This window comes from Pinus tabuliformis, chromosome 7, assembly GCF_031772625.1.
Source record: "Pinus tabuliformis cultivar Carrire ecotype Pingquan chromosome 7, CPIR1, whole genome shotgun sequence".
NCBI classification, from domain to species: Eukaryota; Viridiplantae; Streptophyta; class Pinopsida; order Pinales; family Pinaceae; genus Pinus; species Pinus tabuliformis.
In genome coordinates this window covers 1,601,089,441-1,601,112,296 of record NC_142293.1, presented here as the reverse complement: position 1 = coordinate 1,601,112,296, position 22,856 = coordinate 1,601,089,441, and positions in this window count along the sequence as shown.

Genomic DNA, 22,856 nt, shown 5'->3' with positions numbered 1-22,856 from the left:
CAGAGACAGTCACTTGATCGGTACACTAGATACATGGCTCTTATGAGCAAATGTGTTGTGACTGAGCCATCCTCTTTTGAGGAAGCTATGGAGGATCCCGCATGGGTAGACGCCATGGTGGAAGAGTATGATTCGATTGTCAAAATCAGTGCATGGGAGATTGTTCCTAGACCGAAAGGGAAATCAGTGGTGGGTTCGAGATGGATCTACAAAGTTAAGCAGGCAGCTGACAGGAGTGTGGAGAAGTACAAGGCAAGATTTGTTGCCCGAGGCTTTTCACAGATACAGGGGATCGATTATGAGGAGACCTTTGCACCTGTCGCAAGGTATTCTTCCATACGGACAATTCTTGCTCTCTCAGCGCAGATGGGGTGGCACATTCATCAGATGGATGTGAAGACTGCGTTCCTCAACGGAGTCATTGAGGAGGAGGTATACATTAGAGGCCCGAAGGTATTGAGATCTTCAACAGCGAGTCACATGTGTGCAGGCTCAAGAGAGCGTTGTATGGGTTGAAACAAGCACCACGTGCTTGGTACACACGGATAGACAATTATTTCACTGGGCTTGGATTTTCCAAGAGTGAGGCGGATCCTAACCTATACCAGATTGTGGTGGAGGGTAAGTTGCTTATCATTGTGCTTTATGTTGATGATTTGATTCTAACGGGTGATGAACTGTTGATACTTTCATGCAAGGATGACCTTGCTAAGGATTTTGAGATGAAGGACTTGAGCCTCCTTCATTATTTCCTAGGATTGGAAATTTGGCAGCGCAGTGGTGGACTGTTTGTTTCTCAGGGTAAGTATGCTCGGGAGATACTGGAGAAGTTCAACATGCATGGCTGCAAGCCTGTTGATACTCCTCTTCTTGGAGGTTGGAGGAAGGAGGATGCCACTGTTTATCGACAGTTGGTGGGGTTGCTTATGTATCTGGTCAATACACGACCCGATATATGCTATGCAGTTAACCAGCTTTCACAAGCTATGGTTAAGCCAACCAAGCTATGGAAGAAGTGGATGCCACTGTTTATCGACAGTTGGTGGGGTTGCTTATGTATCTGGTCAATACACGACCCGATATATGCTATGCAGTTAACCAGCTTTCACAAGCTATGGTTAAGCCAACCAAGTTCTTTTGGAAGGCAGGCAAGCATGTATTGCATTATTTGAGAGGCACATCGGGATATGGATTGTGGTACAGACAGGTGGATGAGGTGAAGCTATGTGGCTTCACGGATGCAGATTGGGCAGGGAGCCCAATGGACAGAAAGAGCACATCAGGAGGGGTCTTCAGTATCGGGTCGACAATAGTTTCTTAGTATAGTAGGAAGCAGAGATCCGTGGCACTCAGTTCAGCAGAGGCCGACTATATGGCAACAAGTTTGGCTGCATGCGAGGCTATATGGATGAGGAAGATTCTGGTCGGTTTGTTCGATTCTCACTTGGATCTTACTGTGATTTACTATGATAACCAGAGTTGCATTAAACTCTTGGCTAATCCTGCATTTCATGATAGATCTAAGCATATTGACATCAGGTACCATCATATTAGAGATTCTGTGCAGCGAAGAATCATGTTACTTTCATACATTCCAACGGAGGATCAGGATGCTGATATCTTGACGAAGGCGCTCACCAGGAGCAAATTCGAATACCACCGAGGTAGGATAGGGGTCGCTGATAATCCATATCTTGTTGAGAGGGAGTGTTGAGAATGCAACAAGATGATGGAGCTTAGTGGAAAGGAGTCGCCTTCACTAAGTGGGCCCGCAGGCAAACTATGTCGCAAAGTCTATTTTTAGACATATGGATCATGGTCTATGAGCTGCAGAATGTTGTTTACGGATGATTGGTCATGTTGGGAAAAAAATAGATGGACTTCTATTTTTGGGATCACAGCAGGAGTGGTCAAAGTCTATTTTTAGACTAGCAGTCAAAAATAGAAATGTCAAATATTATTGTCTCATAATAATATTTAGACTATAAACTTTATCTTATTCTCTTGGAGCACTTCAGTTTGAGCTACAGATGTGGCACATGCAGCTGTCAGAAGGAAATACACTTTCTTTGTGGGTCAGTTGAGTTGTTGCATGCAGGACTTCAGTTAGAACTCAAGCAGTTGAGTTTGGTGGAGTTGATTGTGGAGTTGATGGAGTTGTGTTCAGTTTGACTTGGTTAAACTAGTTGTAATTAGTCTAACTGCAAATAGACTAATGATGAGTTGTTAAACTAATTATTAACTCATAAAGCAACTAAAGAATACATCAGTTAACTCAGTTGCATGTCAGTGCATGTACAGTTCAACAGGGACAGGTGTTAGAGGTTGAGATTGCTATTAGTTGTGAATGTAGTTGTGCATGAGGATTTGCACAAGCAATGTATTGAGTATGCCAATGAGTATTGCGTTGATTTTCCCAGTAGAATAGCCTGTGCTCACGTGATTTCCAGTGTGAGTGATTCTCAGCAGGTTTATGCAATAGAGGCAGGCAAAGCAGTGGACTAGATTTGAAGCTGTGACTTGTTCAGGTCTGAGCTGGTTTGTGTGTGACAGGTGGAGATAGTGTTGGATACTTGAGAGGAGTATTGTACTATGTAATGTTACATGTTCTCAATCATTAATATACAGATAGTGTGGGATTTTCAGTTGTAAGCTTTCCCTGGGTTACATATTGTGTTAATGTGTGCATGCTATTGATGTTTCATTGTTTTTGATGCTGCTAAATTGTTGATCAACATAGAGGAGCTTATGTATTGTGCATGTATTTCGCAATAGTGCATGATCAGGATAATCTCTATTGAATATGTGTTTATTATTCAAAATTTCTACAGATAGAAGATATATATGATAACGATTTTATGACTATATGGCACAATCATACAGGGTAGAATTCAGGCTTCAGGTCTTTGACTGCCTCAACCTTAGCTCATCCTCAGGGTTTTAAATTGGTATAACATCTTTCTCCGACCCTTTTGCATTTTCTCCCTTGGATTTTGTTTGCTCTTGGTATGTTGTGGGTTTCGGTGAAAGGTCTTTAAAAGGGTTTATTGATGTTCCTTTGATCTTGAGTGTGGGGGCCTTGTTTCCTATGTAGTTAGTTTGTAATCAAGACATTTTCACTCCTTGAATTGACCATTGGTTGTTCCTTCCTATCGATTTACTGTGTGGGCATGATCTGTTAAACTCTTCACATTGTTGTAAACCCTTGATTTTGTGTGGTATGCTCAACAACTTAGTTGGTTTTTGACATGTGTCATTTTATGGGGAAGTAGTCTCTCCGAGAGTTCTTATTTTGTTGATCCATTGTGAGGGGTCACACTGTGTTTGGGGGTCCTACAGTCAATTGCCTTCTTATTCCTAGCTCTATGTTGGTTTGGTGCACACTGTGGTCCTCATGCCATGTTAACGGATGCATGGTCGTCGCAGAGTTGGTGGTTGTGGCCAACAAAGTCAATCACGAGAACAAGAAATACACCATTTCTTTCTTGAATGATCTTTAGTGGAATTAGTGGATAAAACAAGACAGTGTTGACATAATGCAAGCTCATTTAGCTCACATCGAAAGTCATAAGGTATTTTTTAATGATTTAAATATTATGCATGTGTATAGCACTATAGGTGATTATTTTGATTTGAAAAGTCATACATATAGAATGTAGGTCAATATTCATTTAAAAAACATGTAATTTACTATTAAAATTGGTAAATATTTGGTGAATTTTATCCGTTTTATCATATATATGTAAAAAAAAGAGCGAATTTTTGACCAAATTGGTGAATATTTTTTTCTTCGGAAAATGTTCGAAAAATAACCAATTTGCAAAATTTTGCCCCAAATTTTTTTCGTGATCCAACGTGATTTTAAACCCTCGGTATGGTTTGAGTGCAAAGAATCTAGCTCCTGCTACATCATTGAATACTTGATTTGGCTTTCATGTTCTCGCTTTTTCATAATAGTTTCCTTTTAGTTGTATGGTATATTTTGATATGTGTAGTCCCTTGCTATGTGCGGACTCTTCACATTTTCATAATAGTGGCCTAAAGATATAATTTCCTCTATGGCAAAATGAGACTAATATATTTTTGTCAAGAATGATGTAGTATATTTTTTAAAAACAATAATTAATTAAAAAAAAAAGTTATCACTTTGACTAAAATATTTTTGAAAATACCTTTATTCAATTAAATAAAATTTAAAATAATTTATAGATTTTAAAATTTTAATTAAAATATAAATATTTATAATAAGCTTAAATCCATATTAAACATGAATTTATAAAAATAAAAAAATACAAATCTTCAATTGACGTATATTAATTATTTTATATTAAATAATTAAAAATATTATATATATATATAAATTCTCAAAATACTTTTTAATATGTAATATCAATTTAATTAAAATCACCAATTTATCAAAATCACGAAACATCTCTTAGTGCGACTATATAATACATTTTTATTTATTTATTATCAACTAATAAAAATAATAAAAATAGTTTTTAAATATTATCATGTAAATATGTAATTAATTTTGTATATATTACACAGTACCGTTGCAAAACACTTCGTTATTCAGCACTGTAATATAAATATAATCTAATTTTCAACAATAGAATCTAATATTTTCAAGTTACTAACTAATTAAAAAAATCATGTTATTTTATTTTATTAATAATTTATGATTTTTTAAAATAATATTTTTAATTTATTAACTTTTATGTTTTCTAGTTTACATCGACAATGAATAATTGTAGTATTATTCTATCTCAAATTTAAAAATATATAGGGGAGGGACGCTATTACCTGTGCGTCTTTCCCGTCACGTCGCCTATCGCCACGTGAACGCTCGTGACTACCGTACGACCTTTGTTTGCCGTGGAGGTCCATGTGTTGGGCATCGTGTCATGTACTTAAAACTACTTTCCACGATGTTTCGAGGGTTTGTTTGGGGTCATTGTTGCGATGTTCCATTTTCCCTTTCTCTTTCTGCTCGGGGCCAGTTGTTGGGCGAAGCCCTCCGCCGAAGATGAAGCGGGACAGCCCCAGAACCTGCATGCCTCATCTACTAACCAAGAGTTGATGTCCGCCATTGTTCGAGGTTACGCGTCTAAGGTTGGAACAATGTTTTTAGCTTTCTTGTGGTTTTCTGCCTAGATTTGTTAGTCATTCTGGACCACCGGTTGTTTAGGGTTTCTTTGGTGGTGGTTTAATTCGCAGTTTTTGTTGTTTGGGGAGGAGCCAATTGCAATTTTACCGAGTTTGAGGTCGAAGGTTCTTTTTAAGAGGTAATTACAGGTTTTGTTGTTTTTTGCTGGTTTTTTTGGTTTTTTTTTTTGTTGTCTAATGGCTTATTTCTTCTCGTCGTAGGCGTGGAGAAGGTCTGGCGAAGGTTTGGCGAGCTCTGAAGAAGGTCGGCGACCATCCATGGCCTATATCCGGTAGGATTTTAATCCTACTAGCGATTTCTATGTGTTTTTCAACACAAAACACCCTATTTGGAATTTTTGTAAACTTTGCATGGCAGGTTTTGAGGGTTTAGGGTCAGAGGGATCTTTCATCCCTTTTTGTGGATATTTTGATGTTCTTTGTGGCTTTTCATGCTGGTATTTGTGCACCAACACTATTTCAGCCTCTATATTGATTTGATTCAAAGCTTTTGGTGGGAAGTACTGTCCCAAGGGCTGCAAAACTTTTACCCTTCAGCCTTCAGCTACCTGGCTTGCTTAGGAGTGCGAGTCTGCTTAATATCTTACCATCACCTGAAACTCTCTACCAACAAATGTTCTATTCTATGAAATTTTCGTTGTTATCGTGCTTATTCGTTGTTAGCGTGCTTATTGAGCTTCCAAGGATTTCAACTAGCAAACCCTAATCCATCGCCCATTTGTTTCTGTAATTGTCTCCGCACATGAAAAGTGTCCGCCGAACTTTGGCATCTGACAATATGTACAATTTGTTGCCACTCACTTTTCATAATCTTAGAGTATGAGTATTTTGTTCAGACCGGCCCCGCACACTATTCAAATCCCTGGAATTTGAACCAGCAACATAGGGATACTCATAAGAAAATTGCACACTTCTCTAGCTGACTAAGGGTTAGGGTTTGACATTGTCAGACTTGTTGAATGAAGCTCGGAACTATTGTAAGCTACTGTTAATCATTCAAGTTGTTTTATGTGAGCTAAATTGCTACTGTAATTTTTGTTTTGATATTCGTTTGTGTTTTTTAATTTATTGCAGGTTCACAGTTGTTCCTTGATATTCGTTTGTGTTTTTTCATGAAATCACATCTCATATTTCATTAATGAACAATGGAAGAGTACACCAAGTAGTATATATCATTGGGCCAAGCTGTGGTTATAGCCTACCTCTCCCCACATATGCAAGGAATGCCAGTATATCTTCTTTGGCCCTTATTCTGAAGAGAGGTTCTACACTCTTTTTAAAATTCCAATTCTGGCTGAAATCTATGCTGCTAACATTGATCTAACATCTGCAATCTTTCCCAAATGAAGGGGGAGGCATTCCCGTTCAGTAGCACATCTTTTTTTAGCCTAAAAAAAGATGCTCGTCAGGCTTAGGTGTTCTATATACCTCTGCTAGGCTGCCTGATCATCCATCCATCCCCAAACTGACTCCCTCCCAAAGAAGACTGACAAAGAGATTGTTGCACTCAGCAGTAATCCATTCCCAAAATGCTCTAGCAACTCCACATTCCCACAACACATGCTATTTTGTGAAACCAGACAGCAACCATTTATTAGGCCTGAGTGGTGGAGCCTATCTTTGACCGCTGGGGTCTAGTTAAGAACCAACTATCCAAGTAGTCTAGTTGTAAGGTCATTCCTTGAACATTATTTTGAAGCCTTCCTCTTTGCTTTGCTACTTGTTGCTATGCTTCTGATTGTTGCTTGATTTTCTTTGAGAAACTTCTTGACTCTTTAATCCATTCTCTTTGTTTTAGTTATGTTGATCAAGCTAATACTATCATCTTTGCTTTAGTTGTCATGTCCTATGCAGATTCCTGTAGTTGGTTCTTACCTATTTTCCATGGTGTTACTGCCATTGTGGAATGGTTATTAGAAATTAAGAAGAGATAATATCCCTCCATCCTAGGTAATGAACTCAAGGCTTTGACATCAATATAGCTACTTGTTAATTGTTACGTTTGCAGGCAGCAGAACCAAACCAACTCGCACTGTATTCTCAAGAATATATAAAAGTTCCAATGAGTAGTCAACTACTGCTCTGAATGCATTTAGGATGCTTTTGTGCCTAGTTTTTGAGATTACTTTCCTTTTTAGAGAAACAATTTAGGACTGGATACATGTTTTTAGGATGGCTGAATCAAGCACCATAAAAATGCTAGTTGCCTCCATTTGTTTTCTATTTATTTTAAATTGTTAATAGCTTTTTTATTAACCTAACATGGTGAACTTGTAACAAGCTTCGTGAGGTAGAGAAATTCAAATCCACTTAGCTGAATTGACTAGCTGGTCTAGGCTAGGGATATAAAAGCCTTGACAGGAAGAGTAGATGAGATCATTTTGACAATAAGGCTCTTAAAAAAATCCAAACCCTGGCTTATTGTTTAGCATTATTATGCAATTGTTCATTCTTTTAAACTCAAACTAAAATGCATCACTTTGCTAATCTACATACCACAACTATGTCACTAAGCCTGCTTTCTTTTCCACGTCGATTGGAGCAGCATGCAGGGGAAAATTGCTAGGTCTTTATTGTTCATGCCAATCCAAAAAATTACAGGTCAGTGTGAACAGAAACATTGAAGTAGAAGATTCAAAGAATAAAAATTTGACAAACTTGAGAAATAAAAAATGTGGATACTCAATCCAAGGTGGACTGCAAAATGCCCAAAATAGGAGCAGATCAAGGAAAGAAAAGATAAACTTTACAAGCAAGGAAGTTATATCAAAATTTTAAAGAGCTTTTAGGGTTTATGAGCAAATCATGTGCCAACCCTCTATTTCCTTCCAAAAGTATCCTACCCTCAAGAAAGCCCATGCCAGAATAGAAGTCATGCATTCTTTTTGTTTTCTTGTTTGGACAGGAATTGTTTCCAGCAGATGAAAATGGTTGCTAGCTTTCAGGAATTGTTTCCATCTGTCGGAAACAATTCCACCTCTTCTGACCCTGCCACTGATTATCCAAAAATCTTGTTGTTTTGTCATTGCCACTGACCCAGAAGGCATTTTTTGCAAACAAGTTTTGTTCTTTTAATGTCAAATTCCATAAACAAAAGCCTCTAGGGTGAAGAGCCTTAGAAAGAAGATTTGATATTAGAGCATTGTTTATGTACATAGCTCTAAAATTCTGCTCCATAGTCAAGTATTTTTCTTGAATCATCCTCCAAAATGGCTTAGTCATTAGGTTTCACTTGGAAGATCCAGTTTCTGGATCCCTACTTCTCCCCGGCATTTGGGGAGTGAAGCTTTCTTCTTCATGGAACAATAGTTTAACTAGGTGGCCAGCTATCATATGCCCTAGTCTTACGGTGTTGTTTTGATTCAATTGTCTATTGAGCTACATGTTATCCCTAATGTTTCTATAAGGCCAAAATACTCTATCTTTGCTGATGGAACAACCAACTTGCATTATTAATATTGGTTGTGAATATATTTGACATATCTTCCAAGTATTTGGTGTCAGAGCTTAGCATACATGGATTCTATGGAATAGACTTGAAAGCTATGGATAGCTATAGCCACGTTTTAGAATATTGTGAACATCAACCAGAGAGATGACTACAAAATGTTCTTACATAAAACCATCAGAGAATATTTTAGTCTAGGTCAACATGAGTTAAGGAGTCCATCTTGGGATATAAATTCAGTTAAGCAAAGAGTTCAACTTGAGCAACTGTCTCTAATGGTTTGGAATCTTGGATTTACATTGATGTACACGTATAATTTTCATTCAAACTTTCATATTTTCTGTATTTTTCTGTATTATATAAACTACAATAAACTGATTTAAGTCACAGACATAAGATTAGAGATAGATTTGCTAATAAAAAGAGCATTGGTCACAAAGGCTAGTCAAATTGAAAAGTTGTTTTATACAATGTATATAAGATATACCTCAGTTCTCATGACTGATTCATTTAATTTCATTAATTTGGTAATTGCATGTAGGACATTCAAAAGATCAAAGGTTTAGTGAATTTAACGATACATTGCATATCCCAAAAGTATGCGTAATTCATTGAGAATTCTTAAACTCTATTCTTTATGACCCTGAGAATCTTGTAAGATTTCTACATTATAATAGACTATAGATGTTCCTTGTAAAATGGATTTTGGCTACAATGTCGCACACATTATGAAATAAAACAACCTAGGTTGTAAGCCAAAATGTTTCTGTGACAAGAAAAAGATACAATCCATCCAAAATCCACATCATAATGTGGTTAGAACTAAAAACATATGGCACCCCTATTCTTTATGGCCCTCAGAATCTTGAGTGCCAAAACTCCCCGCATTACCTTCTTCAGCCAGGTAGGTTGTCCTACCAGTCAAGGGTTGATTAGGAAGTGGTTGATTGCTACCATATGATTGATTCCAACTTGCAGCTTCCAACCATGGAAGTATTGAGTACCCATACCTCACATTTGCACTATTGACCCCTGCATTAAGTGGAGGTGTGTAATGAGCATACAGAGATTTGACACCAACTCTGGTAGGAACAAGGCAAGTGGGTAAACCCTCAGTTTGATAGTGAGGCACTTGAATTTTTATGAGATCTTGGAATAATGGTGTATTATTTGCAATGGAGTCCAATGAGTTTGAAATAATCATGGTTTCATCAGCTATTCTTGTATCGTTGATCATCCCTTGTTCCTTTTCAAGAATTTGTTGTGCCTTTCGTTTTTCCTTTTCCTGTCTTACCATTTGCTTTTGTTGGTCCTTAACTTGCCTTGCTTTATCTCTTTCAATCCTTTCATCTACTCGATGTTGCGCTGCAACAATCCTTGTTGCCTTCTTCTCCTTGACTAGATCCTTCTTTTTCTGTTTTAATTCTTGCATTTCAAATTTCTTTATTTTCAGACTCAAGTAACAGGTTTATATAGTCCTTTGAGGTGAGTAACTGTGAGCTTCAGCCCAGACGAAGACTACCCAGTGCACCTTGCTTTTTTTCATTGATACTCTCTCTATTGGTAGCTTTAGGAACCGGCCAAGTGTCTTCTCCACCCCTCCCACCTACATGTCATTGCTTGGTACTTCCCTTTCAGTATATGATGGAACTGATTGAAATATAGCATTATCTTCATTTGATGCCTCATTATTTCCTTCATCTTCTTCCATTGATCTATTGTCCACAAAAAAAAAGAACAATTTCACTATTCAATTCTGCTGGTTGTGAGGGCATGTTCATGCTTTCTTCATTGGTTGCTGAGACACTATGTGCATTCATATTGATCATTGCTTCTGCTAGCCATGAAGGTGGGGTTACTTGGCTTGGCAATGTCAATTGGTCGTTGTCAACTGCATGTTCAACAATGTCATTAACAATATCAGCAATAGGAGTTTCATGTTCTTGAGTTGGTGGAACGATCTCCATGTTACTGCGAATTTGTTCATGGTTATATTGTGTTTCACATACAGTTTCATCATCTTCAACATATAAGTGTCATTGAGATAAGGAAATAATATTACCAGCTGCAACAACATCATCTTGGCCTTCAACACCTGTTTAGGCATTCCATTCTTCCTGACCATCCACATGAAACGCTTGGCTACAACCAGTATCATGCATAAGAGCATCATAGTTCAGTGGCCAGATTCCTATCCTCCTAAAGCCAGCCTTGATATTTGATGGTGTCAAAACCCTTTTAAAAGCTTTACTTGCAAGCTCTGCTAGCTCTAACCTTTTCACCTCAACCCCTGGATTCTTTGCCATCCATGCAGCGTGCTTCGACCTGAAATAGTTCTTGAAAGGGCCAAACACACTAACATCAAGGGGTTGCAGTCTGTGAGTGGTATGAGCAGGCAATGTCAACAGGTCGATGCCTAAATTGTTTGCTTCCTCAATTGTTTGTACAACCATGTGGCTCCCATGGCCATCTAATGTCAATAGGTGTCTGTTATTAGGTGAGACGTCACCTGGTATCGATGCAGCAAAGTGAAAAAGCCAACTTAGAAACAGTTCTTTAGTCATCCATGCATGGGGATGTGCAGCCATGCATACACTTGGTTCACAGTTCTGTATATAGTTTTTCAGTTGATTTTTACCTTTGAATAGATAAAATCCTGGGATTGAAGTACCAATTGCATTGACACAACATAAAATAGTTATCCGCTCCCTGCTCTTAGGCAAAAACTTTGGCACATTTCGGCTCCCTCTCTTGGCAATTACCCGCATGCCACAATTCCTCCCTGCCTGTAAACATGTTTCATCACAGTTCCATATATGGTTTGCTCCATAAGAATGTTTATCGTAAGCACTAGAAAGTGTGTCCTAGAACTTTTGCACAACTGCAGGGTGCAAATTTAATGCTCTGTCTCTATCAAGGCCCTCAACAGTACGCAATACAAGTTCTGGATGCCTTTTTTAAAACCCAAACCACCATGATTTACTAGGAAACCCATCTTTGAATGTGTTTGGCCTCCCTTGACAGATTTGAGCAACTGTTGATTTGAGTTGTATCAACTCTAGCCCATGTCCCAATTGGGCCATCTCTTTACACCACTACACCACCTCATCTTCCTCCTCCTCAGTCATAACTGTAAGAGGCCCTCTACGTTTTGTATGAGTCAGTCCATTTATCCAATAATGTATTGATGAGGGAGGAATACCATGTTTTTTTGCAGATGCCCGAACTGAGTATCCATTAAACTCTATGTCGTCAATTGCAACTAACATTTGTTCTTTTGTCCATCCTCTTATAGCACTGATCTTTTTAGTTGAACTTGCCCCTTGGACTGTTGTTGATGGTGGCTTTGTGGCTGATGGTGTGTTAACATCAGTTGTCGTCACATGGTCATCCTCAACAATGTTCCTTGGTTCATTGTTGGCATTGACATCAGCTGTCCTATCCTCATCAGACGATGTGCATCGCAGTTGTGCACCCCTTGTCACTCTCCTGCCACTTCTCCTTGTACGAGCAATATAACTTCCTTTTGCCATAGATGCAACAACTTGTAAAATTATTGCATGCATTTAGACATTAGAATATTTGTAAATTATGCTTTCATACAAGGCAAAAATACTTCTGCTTTATTACAGGAAATTATCAACATGTATGTTACAGGAAATCGAATTGCATTACTTCGTAGTCTCTCAATTGCCTGCCTGTTCATCAGTTTAGCAACTTTTATATGGATATTTGCTAATGGGCTTCAAGTAGGATTCTATGATAGAAGTTGCAGTGCAGTTGAAGGCATTATTCAGCAATCAGTTTCCAAGGCTTTTGCTCAGAATTCCCTTATAGCAAGCTGGGCTTATAAGGATGCATTTCCATGACTGCTTCGTTAATGTAAGGATAGGAACTAGCATACAACCATGTATATCCAAGTTGCATGTTTCTAGTTATAAATGCACCCAAACTACTATCTAAATTTAATGCATTGCTGCGATAAATTCAAGTTGTCAGTATCTAATTTATAAATGGATCCAAATATTGTCTATTTTAATGCATTATTGTATATAGTTGATAGTGAACACTATCCACTCAGTTACACAGCATTGAATGCTGCTGTCAGTGGTGTATGGAGTCTGGACCATCAGATCTACCATCTATTCAAATTAGACAGTGTACAAACTACTCTCATAGTGTTTAATTAGAAAGTTTACAGACCACTCTCATAGTGTTCAATGCTGCTTAGCCAGATGGATAGTGTTTAATTAGAATTGATAAACTCATCCAAGGGTAAAAGGTATCAGATAGTGTCCCTGTAAAATTGGTAAACTCACCCAAGCTATAGAAGGTTGTTGAGAATGCAACAAGATGATGGAGCTTAATGGAAAGAAGTTACCTTCACTAAGTGGGCCCGCAGGCTATTTTTGGCGCAAAGTCTATTTTTAGACATATGGATCATGGTCTATGAGTTGCAGGATGTTGTTTATGGATGATTGGTCATGTTGGGAAAAATAGATGGAATTCTATTTCTGGTTCACAGAGGAGTGATCAAAGTCTATTTCTAGACTGCCAAGCTAAAAATAGAAAAGTCAAATATTATTGTCTCATAATAATATTTGGACTATAAACTTTATCTTATCCACTTGGAGCACTTCAGTTTGAGCTACAGATGTGGCACATGCAGCTGTCAGAAGGAAATACGTTTTTCTTATGAGTCAGTTGAGCTATTGCATGCAGGACATCAGTTAAAACTCATGCATGTGAGTTCTGTGGAGTTGGTTGTGGAGTTGATGGAGTTGTGTTCAGTTTGACTTTGTTAAACTAGTTGTAATTAGTATAATTACAAATAGACTAGTGATGAGTGATGTGAATTAATTGATTAAATTAATTCACTAATTATTAACTCATAATGCAACTGAAGAATACATCAGTTAACTCAGTGCATGTACAGTTCAGTGGAGACAGGTGTTAGAGGTTGAGATTGCTATCAGTTGTGACTATAGTTGTGCATGAGATCTTGCACAATCAATGGATTGACTATGCCCATGAGGATTGCCCAATATATGCCCAGTATTATAGCCTGTGCTCACGTGATTTCCAAAGTGAGTGATTTTCACTTGGTATTATGCAATAGAGGCAGGCAAAGCAGCGAAGGAGATTTGAACCTCTGACTTGTTCGGATCTAAGCTAGTTTTGTGTGTAACAGGTGGAGATAGTGTTGGATACTTGTGAGGAGTATTGTACTATGTATTTTTACATGTTCTCAATCATTAATATACAGATAGTGTGGGGTTTTCAGCTGTAAGATTTCCCCGGGTTACATACTGTGTTAATGTGTGCATGCCATTGATGTTTCATTGTTTTTGATGTTGCTAAATTGATGATCAACATAGAGGAGGTTATGTATTATGCATGTATTCCGCAATAGTGTATAATCGGGATAATCTTTGTTGAATAAGTGTTTATTATTCAAAGTTTCTACATGGTATCGGAGCTGTTAATCATCAGATCTATTATTCAGAAAGTGTTTACATCTTATTTATTTAGGCAGAGTCTGTAATCGGGCCAGGTAGCCTCTGGATTCATCCTTCCTTTGGAAGGTGAGATATCCGGTAAAAGCCCATACAGTCAATCTTTGTACGAGAAATATTTTGTTCTCACGAATTCTAGATCAGAGGCGGTTGAGTTTGGAGCTGGTGGAATTTGAATTTGCAGCAGTTTTTCTTGGTATCAACGAGGCAATGTCTTTCAACGGATTGCGATTGGAGTATTCTCTTGAGGGAAGCTCAAACTATATTGCATGGAAGGATAGGATGGAGGCAGTGTTGGATGATAACGGGCTGAAGGATTTCATAGAGGCTGATGTCCCAAAGCCTACTGATGTTGCGCAAGTTGATGCTTGGCAAAAGAAGACAGCAAAGTGTCGAAGGATTCTGTTGGAGGGCGTGAAGGATCACATTGTGTCCAGCCTGCATGGAAATGCTTCTCCATACTTGATGTGGAAAGCGTTGACAGATCTATTCCAAAGTAAGAGCAATCAGAGGAAGTTGGAGCTCAAGGATAAACTAAGAAACATCAAATGTGAGAAGGGAGACAATATGGCCAAGTATCTCACGAAGTTCACTCAATGCAGGGATGAGCTGGGAAGTGTGGGGGTGACTGTCGATGATGAGGACTTGGTGAGCTTGGCTCTCCTTGGTCTTCCGAAGAGTTGGCATTTCTATCAGGACTTTGTCAATGGTCAGGAGAAATTTCTAGGATGGGAGAGACTTTGGTCAGAGCTTGTGTAGGAGGAGATCAGGCGGAATACCAGGGACGGATCTTCATCAAAGGGAACTGATGAAGAAATTTGCGCTTTGGCTGCCAAAGCAAAAAAGGGGAAGAGCAAGAAAGCTTCTTAGTCTGGTGCGAGAGGTAAGAAGCAGGACATGTCCAAGGTGAAGTGTTTTCACTATCACCAGCACGGACACTATGCCAAAAATTGTCCGCAGAAGAAGAAGAACAAGCAAACTGCTGGATCTGTAGCAGGAGAGGCTCTAGCCTCGCAGTTTGAGCTTGATTTTTCATTGATCACATGCTTGGTTTCAAGTGTGATGGGATCGGTGTGGTTCTTGGATAGTGGTGCGTCTTTTCACATGACAGGAGATCGAGATTTGTTTTCTGATCTGGAGGACAAAGATCTTGGAGTGCACATCGAGATGAGCAATGATGGTAGATACAGTGCGACCAGTATCGGTACCATTTCCTTTGAGAGGGAGTCTGGTAAACCCTTCGTATTGAAGGAAGTGATGCATGTTCCAGGATTGAAGAATAATCTTATCTCTGTGGCGATGTTAGAAGACAAGGGATATGATGTTGTTTTCAACGAGGGAAACGCTTTCCTGCGCAGCAAGACAACTGGAGAAACCCGGAAGATAGGGGTTCGAGTGAGGAACCTTTATCAGTTGCATGTAGATGGATGCGCATCAATGGCATGCAAGGCAGAAGGATTAGTGAGTCGGGATGATGGCGAGCTGTGGCACAGGAGATTGGGTCACCTTCACCATGGAGCCTTGAAGATACTGCAGCAGATCACTACAAGGCTTCCTAAAGGCACTCTTGCGCAGTCAGATCAGTGTAAGGGGTGTACTTTGGGAAAGTTTGTGAAATCCACCTTTCACGAGAAGGATAGTCATGCCACGACGATCCTTGAGAGAATTCACACAGACGTGTGTGGACCTTTCTCAGTAGCTTCGACAACAAAACATAGGTATTATGTGATTTTTGTTGATGATTTCTCTGGTAAGTGCTGGATCTTCTTCATGCAGAAGAAGAGCGATACATACTCAAAGTTCTGTGAGTTCAAAGCATTGGTCGAGAAGGAGTCGGGGAAGAAGGTGAAGGCTCTTAGGAGCGATAATGGTGGTGAATACATCTCTGGCGAGTTCAAGGACTTTTGCAGTGCAAAAGGGATTCGAAGAGAGCTCATAGCTCCCCATAACCCACAACAAAATGGGGTTGTTGAGCGGAAGAACAGAATGATTGTGGGTGCTGCACGGGCGATGTTGCATGATTAGGGCCTACCCCTTCACTTGTGGGTGGAAGCATGCAATACAACAGTATATGTGCAGAACCATTGTCCTCACGGGATACTTGGCATGAGTACACTCGAGGAGGCTTATTCTGGTAAGAAGCGTGATCTTTCTCATTTGAAGATTTTTGGTCCTAACGTTTACATGCATGTGACGAAGGATGCGAGGAAGAAGTTGGAGCCGACCGCAGAGTTTGGGATATTTGTGGGGTACACTGATACGCCCCACAACTATCGTGTGTATTTGCTAGATAGTGGTAAGATTGTTGTGCGACGAGATATAAAATTTCAGGAGGAGAAAGCCATGAAGTGTTCGCTTGAGAGGGAGCTACACTTGCATGCAAATGAGGAGCTATTAGTTCCTAAATATGAGCTTCAAGACGTGGATCAGCCATAGGACGAAGTTCATGGAGTGGAAGAGACCACTCATGCAGTGCCAACCATCAGAGAGCGAAAGCGCTTGACAGAAGTTGAGCGATTGGCTCAAGATGCAGAGAAAGTTGTAGGACCACCTACAGCCCAATGCAGGCAGAGACAGTCACCTGATCGGTACACTAGATACATGGCTCTTATGAGCAAATGTGTTGTGACTGAGCCATCCTCTTTCAAGGAAGCTGTGGAGGATCCCGCATGGGTAGATGCCATGGTGGAAGAGTATGATTCGATTGTCAGAAACAGTGCATCGGAGATTGTCCCAAGACTGGAAGGGAGATCAGTGGTGGGTTCGAGATGGATCTACAAAGTTAAGCAGGCAGCTGACGGGAGTGTGGAGAAGTACAAGGCAAGATTTGTTGCCCGAGGCTTTTCACAGATAGAGGGGATCAATTATGAGGAGACCTTTGCACCTATCGCAAGGTATTCTTCCATACGGACGATTCTTGCTCTCTCAGCGCAGATGGGGTGGCACATTCATCAGATGGATGTGAAGACTGTGTTCCTCAACAGAGTCATTGAGGAGGAGGTGTACATTGAGCAACCCGAAGGTTTCGAGATCTTCAACAGCGAGTCGCATGTGTGCAGGCTCAAGAGAGTGGTGTATGGGTTGAAACAAGCACCACGTGCTTGGTACACATGGATAGACAGTTATTTCACTGGACTTGGATTCTCCAAGAGTGAGGCAGATCTTAACCTATACCAGATTGTGGTGGAGGGTAAGTTGCTTATCATTATACTTTATGTAGATGATTTGATTCTAACGGGTGATAAGCTGTTGATACTTTCATGCAAGGATGATCTTGCTAAGGAGTTTGAGATGAAGGACTTGGGCCTCCTTCATTATTTCCTGGGATTGGAAATTTGGCATTGCAGTGATGGACTATTTGTTTCTCAGGGTATGCATGCTTGGGAGATATTGGAGAAGTTCAACATGCATGGCTGCAAGCCTGTTGATACTTCTCTTCCTGGAGGTTGGAGGAAGGAGGATGCCACTTCGGCAGAAGAAGTGGATGCCATTGTTTATCGAAAGTTGGTGGGGTCGCTTATGTATCTGGTCAATACACGACCCGATATATGTTATGCTGTTAACCAGTTTTCACAAGCTATGGTTAAGCCTACCAAGCTCTTCTGGAAGGCGAGCAAGCATGTATTGCGTTATTTGAGAGGCACATCGGGATATGGTTTGTGGTAAAAACAGGAGGATGAGGTGAAGCTATGTGGCTTCACGGATGTAGATAGGGCAAGGAGCCCAACGGACAGAAAGAGCACATCAAGAGGGGTCTTCAGTATCGGGTTGACAATAGTTTCTTGGTACAGCAGGAAGCAGAGATCCGTGGCACTCATTTCAGCAGAGGCCGAGTATATGGCAGCAATTTTGGCTGCATGCGAGGCTATATGGATGAGGAAGATTCTGGTCGGGTTGTTCGGTTCTTACTTGGAGCCTACTGTGATAACCAGAGTTGCATTAAACTCTCGGCTAATCCTGTATTTCATGATAGATCTAAGCACATTGACATCAGGTACCATCATATCAGAGATTGTGTGCAGCGGAGAATCATGTTACTTTCATACATTCCAACGGAGGATCAGGATGCTGATATCTTGACAAAGGCGCTCACCAGGAGAAAATTCGAATACCACCGAGGCAGGATAAGGGTTGCTGATAATCCATATCTTGTTGAGAGGGAGTGTTGAGAATGCAACAAGATGATGGAGCTTAGTGGAAAGAAGTCGCCTTCACTAAGTGGGCCCGCAGGCTATTTTTGGCGCAAAGTCTATTTTTAGACTATGTCTATTTTTAGACATATAGATCATGGTCTATGAGTTCTAGGATGCTGTTTATGGATGATTGGTCATGTTGGGAAAAATAGATGGACTTCTATTTCTGGTTCACAGCGGAGTGATCAAAGTCTATTTTTAGATTGCCAGGCTAAAAATAGAAAATTCAAATATTATTGCCTCATAATAATATTTGGACTATAAACTTTATCTTATCCTCTTGGAGCACTTCAGTTTGAGCTACAGATGTGGCAAATGCAGCTGTCATAAGGAAATACGCTTTTCTTATGAGTTAGTTGAGCTATTGTAATGTAGGACATCAGTTAGAACTCATGCATGTGAGTTCTGTGGAGTTGGTTGTGGAGTTGATGGAGTTGTGTTCAGTTTGACTTTGTTAAACTAGTTGTAATTAGTCTAACTACAAATAGACTAGTGACCATACAAATAAGTAATGACAAACATGAAAGGGGAAATAATGCTAATTTTGTTTAAGCTTTCTAACTTTCTCTTTCTTTGGATTAACATCTACTCGAACATTATCCACCTTCTTCACCATGAGAGTTGGGCCACCATTGTTAGAGATTACACAATTATGATTAAACACGAAAGAAGTCGTCAAACAACTAGATCAGACAAAGTTAAGTGTAACCATTTGCGAAGTACGAGGAGTATTAAACCTCCTCTCGCAGTGGCAAGTTCTCTCCATAACCCAATACATTGATACTGTGATTTGACACCCCATGTGGTGTTACATAAAAATGAGAACATGGAGGTGGGCTTTGATCCACTTATGGGTGCATGGGTCAATGTTATGAACTTAAAATCATAACAACTAAATAAAATATCAAAATATTATTTAAATAAATAAATTATTAATTATAATCAATTAATTAGCAAATAATTAGTTCAATGAAGAGACATCAGTCCCTAAGGGACATGTCTCTCTGATTAGGCATGGCCAGTCAACTCCTATTTAAGGAGCACCGCCTCAGCCTTGTAAACATCATTCAATTTGTATCAATATATATATCTATATATATATATATATATATATATATATATATATATATATATATATATATATTACATTTAGAATTTACCTAGTGTTTTATTATCAATCTACAATAATTTAGAATTTAAATTCTAATAGTCGTATCATAGGTAGAACTTGTTTGATGACACCTACAAGGTTCTGCTGGCCATCAGGCCCGACGGGCCTTCCATCCCCAACCTGCATTTCACTGTGTGTTAGTGCCTAGATTTACCTTAGGTTGAAGAAGGTAGGATCTAGGGCCAACATCAAACCACGCTCAGCCTGGTAGCTAGCCCTACTAGGTCAGGAGAGGGCTCTCTCTGGGTCAATCTCAGCAAATGATGATCTATGGGGCTTGAGATGATTGAAATATCTTCTGATTTTAGGCTAGGTATATGTGCAAAAGAGTATGATTTGATAAAATGATGATTTGTTGGATCATGGGGAAAGACACATTTTGGGGTGCGGGGATTGAGGCTCAGTTCTGCAGAGATCTCGATGGGGCAAGGTAGGCAATCGTTTTGGCACTTAAATTTTAGTGAGATGGAAGGAAAAGACAGGTGAGGTGTTGAAGAGCGCAAGAGCAATCATGGATCCTCCCCAAACAGCTGAAAACATCAAACAACTAAAACAAACTTCCAGTAGAGCATTGCACTTTTAATGAACTCTACTTACACTCTTGTTTGTTTAGTTCAGAAGAAATAAGATAGATAATGTAATCACATAAAAAAAATTCACAATCACAAGGAGAAGCACTGTACCAAGACAAATTTCCACATGAATCCCAAAGAGTGCTGCAAATCCCGGTCTCAATTCCTCAGCCAAAATACTGAAAATGAATGTACAATGAAGCTCAAGGCTTTCTCAAGAGTCCAACCATGCTAATGACTGAAAAAAAACATAATATAGACAAACATAGCTCCTCCTTGCCTCTAGGGGTCGATATCACAAGTTTAGGAGCTGATCCAACTGATTCTAAACCGAGAACTAGAAACTAGGCAACATAACAACATGCCTCTATAAACAAGGGAACTGATTCATTCAGTTTCAAACAACCTTTAAACTGATGAATCTATCTCTACAAGTGAAAATATAACATATTTACATCATAATCCATCAATGTTCATCAAATTACATCATAATTTTCCATTAGGAAAGTAAAAAAGTCAAACTAGGCGAAGCTGGGCGAAAAACAGAGCAAAACTTGGTCAAACTGGCAATTTTTCCTCTATGCGCCGCGCCTGATTCTCTATGCATAGCGCCTCTTTGGACCCATTTTTGGAGGCCTTCCCAATGTCCAAATGGGCTCCAGGTGTGCTTTCTGGAAAGGTCTGCCTGTCTACTTTCCAACCCAAGTGGAATTTTCAATTTGGCCTCCATTTGCCCCTCCAAAAGTCCATTCTCCCAACACTACTTCTTGTGTATCAAAATAGGGGCAGTGAGGTCATTTTTTGAGTGTTTTTGACCTTTTTGAGGGCTCAAAACCTGCCCAAATTTCTTGGCCATAGTTAGGCAAGCATAATTTGGCATGACAAATCCCAAAATGCTGAGTTTTTGTGATTTGGAGGCCCCTAGCAAAAGCGAGCGCCACGTGGCGCGGCGCATAGGGCAGAAAAACCTGTTTTTTGTGCCAAAAATTTGCAAAAATACAAAAATTGCTCCAAATTTCTTGAAATTTGAGCTGAGTCTTCTCTATCAAGTGCTGTGATGGGCCAAGGAAGCCTCAACCAAGATTTGAAGTCCTTCATCCTCTGTTTGCCTCTTTGATGCTCTCTTTAGCTTTGCTTTCAAATTCCTGATTCTCGCTTGACACACCAAATTCCGGGACAAGTAATGATATGATAATTTTCTAAGCATATTCTTCTCATTTAATGCCTTCTCTAGCTTCCTCTCCAAGTGGATATTGACTCTTTCGAGCCATGACTCCCTATCGACATTGATCTCTTGCTACAAGGAAGTGAACTCCACCCTCCTCCTTTGGGCAGCTTGGCGGTTTTGCCGAATGTTTTGTAACTCCATAACCACCTGCTGATCCTCAAGTTGCTTGTTCCTCTGCTCCAAGTAATGTATAGTCCATTGAGCTTGATCCAAGTTGGCAGACAAGGCATCAATGTCCGCCTGCTACTCCTTGATGATCTCTCTAAGGTTTGCACTTTGTGGGCCCATGTCAGTATCATCACCCTCAATGAGGATGAAATCAGTCTCTCGCTCACCTAATGGTCCTTCCTCTTGTAGAGGCCTCTTGCCTCGGTCCTGAACCTGCTGTGTTGATGAAGGAAACGAGGCCCCTTCCACCACGGGTGGAGATAACACTCGCTTTGCTGTTGTGAACAACCGTCTAGTGCCTCTTTGGTAGGAGATGAACACTGGCACACTAGTGGTATCATGGCCCTCATGCTGATAAGAAGGTCCACCTGTCTCATGATCAGCCTCTGAAGGTCCCTGTGAAGCTCTGAAAAACTCACGAGAGATGAAGTCATCCCAAGTGATGCCCTGTAATCCAAGCTGATGAATGACCATAATTTTGATGAGAGCAAAATGATAAATATTGTTGAACTGTTGTTGAGGGGTCTTGTGCTGCACAAGAGTGGTCATCTTCTCTATGTTTCGGCATATGAAATAAGGAATGTTCATCATCCGTACCCGAGTAAAATGCATCAGCAGCTTGATGTGATAAGCATACAAGCGGGAGAACCGGCCCTCACAGGTGAAATACTCCATGATGAGTTTCATTAAAGGAGCATACTCATCCCTGAGGTACCAAAAAGGAAACACTCTCTTGAGCTGTCTCAAAAAACCAGGTTTGATGTATGGCTCATAGTGCTGTCGGTCAATTTTCTGCCTGTTGTTCCATGGTTCTCCAATGTTTGGTATGCCGGTCACTAATGAAATGGTTTCTGGTGTTAATGGGAAAGCCAGCCAGAGTGGCTTGATCACCATGTATATGCAACACAAATAAGCGGGCCAACTCATGATGAAACTATAAATTAGCAACCTTCTCGCAAAATTCTTAACATGACTGATGCTGGAAACAAAAAATGGCAAGAGGGCAGGCCTGTAACTCAGTGAGAGTGGTTGGTTCCGCTCTGATATGTCTGCCACCTCTATGAGGCCTCCTGGGTGCATGTCCCTCTATGGGTGAGTCACTTTGGGTCTCCTCTTCATAATCATATGAAGGATCAGATGCCATAACTGCTGGTAGACAAATTGCCTTCGAGAAATAGGTGTTGATGTGTCAAACTGTGTTGGACTGCCTTTGATGATGGTTTGACCTCTGCCACCAAGGGAAAATAGTGAAACAAGGGACTGTAAGGAGAGGGAAAAATAGTAGGAACTTTGGGACTGTTGGGATAGATTTAGTTAGGGAAATATGGGATGTTATGGGAGGTTTTGTATAGGGTTAGGGTTTTGGGTTTGTATTTGGGTTTTAGGAAATA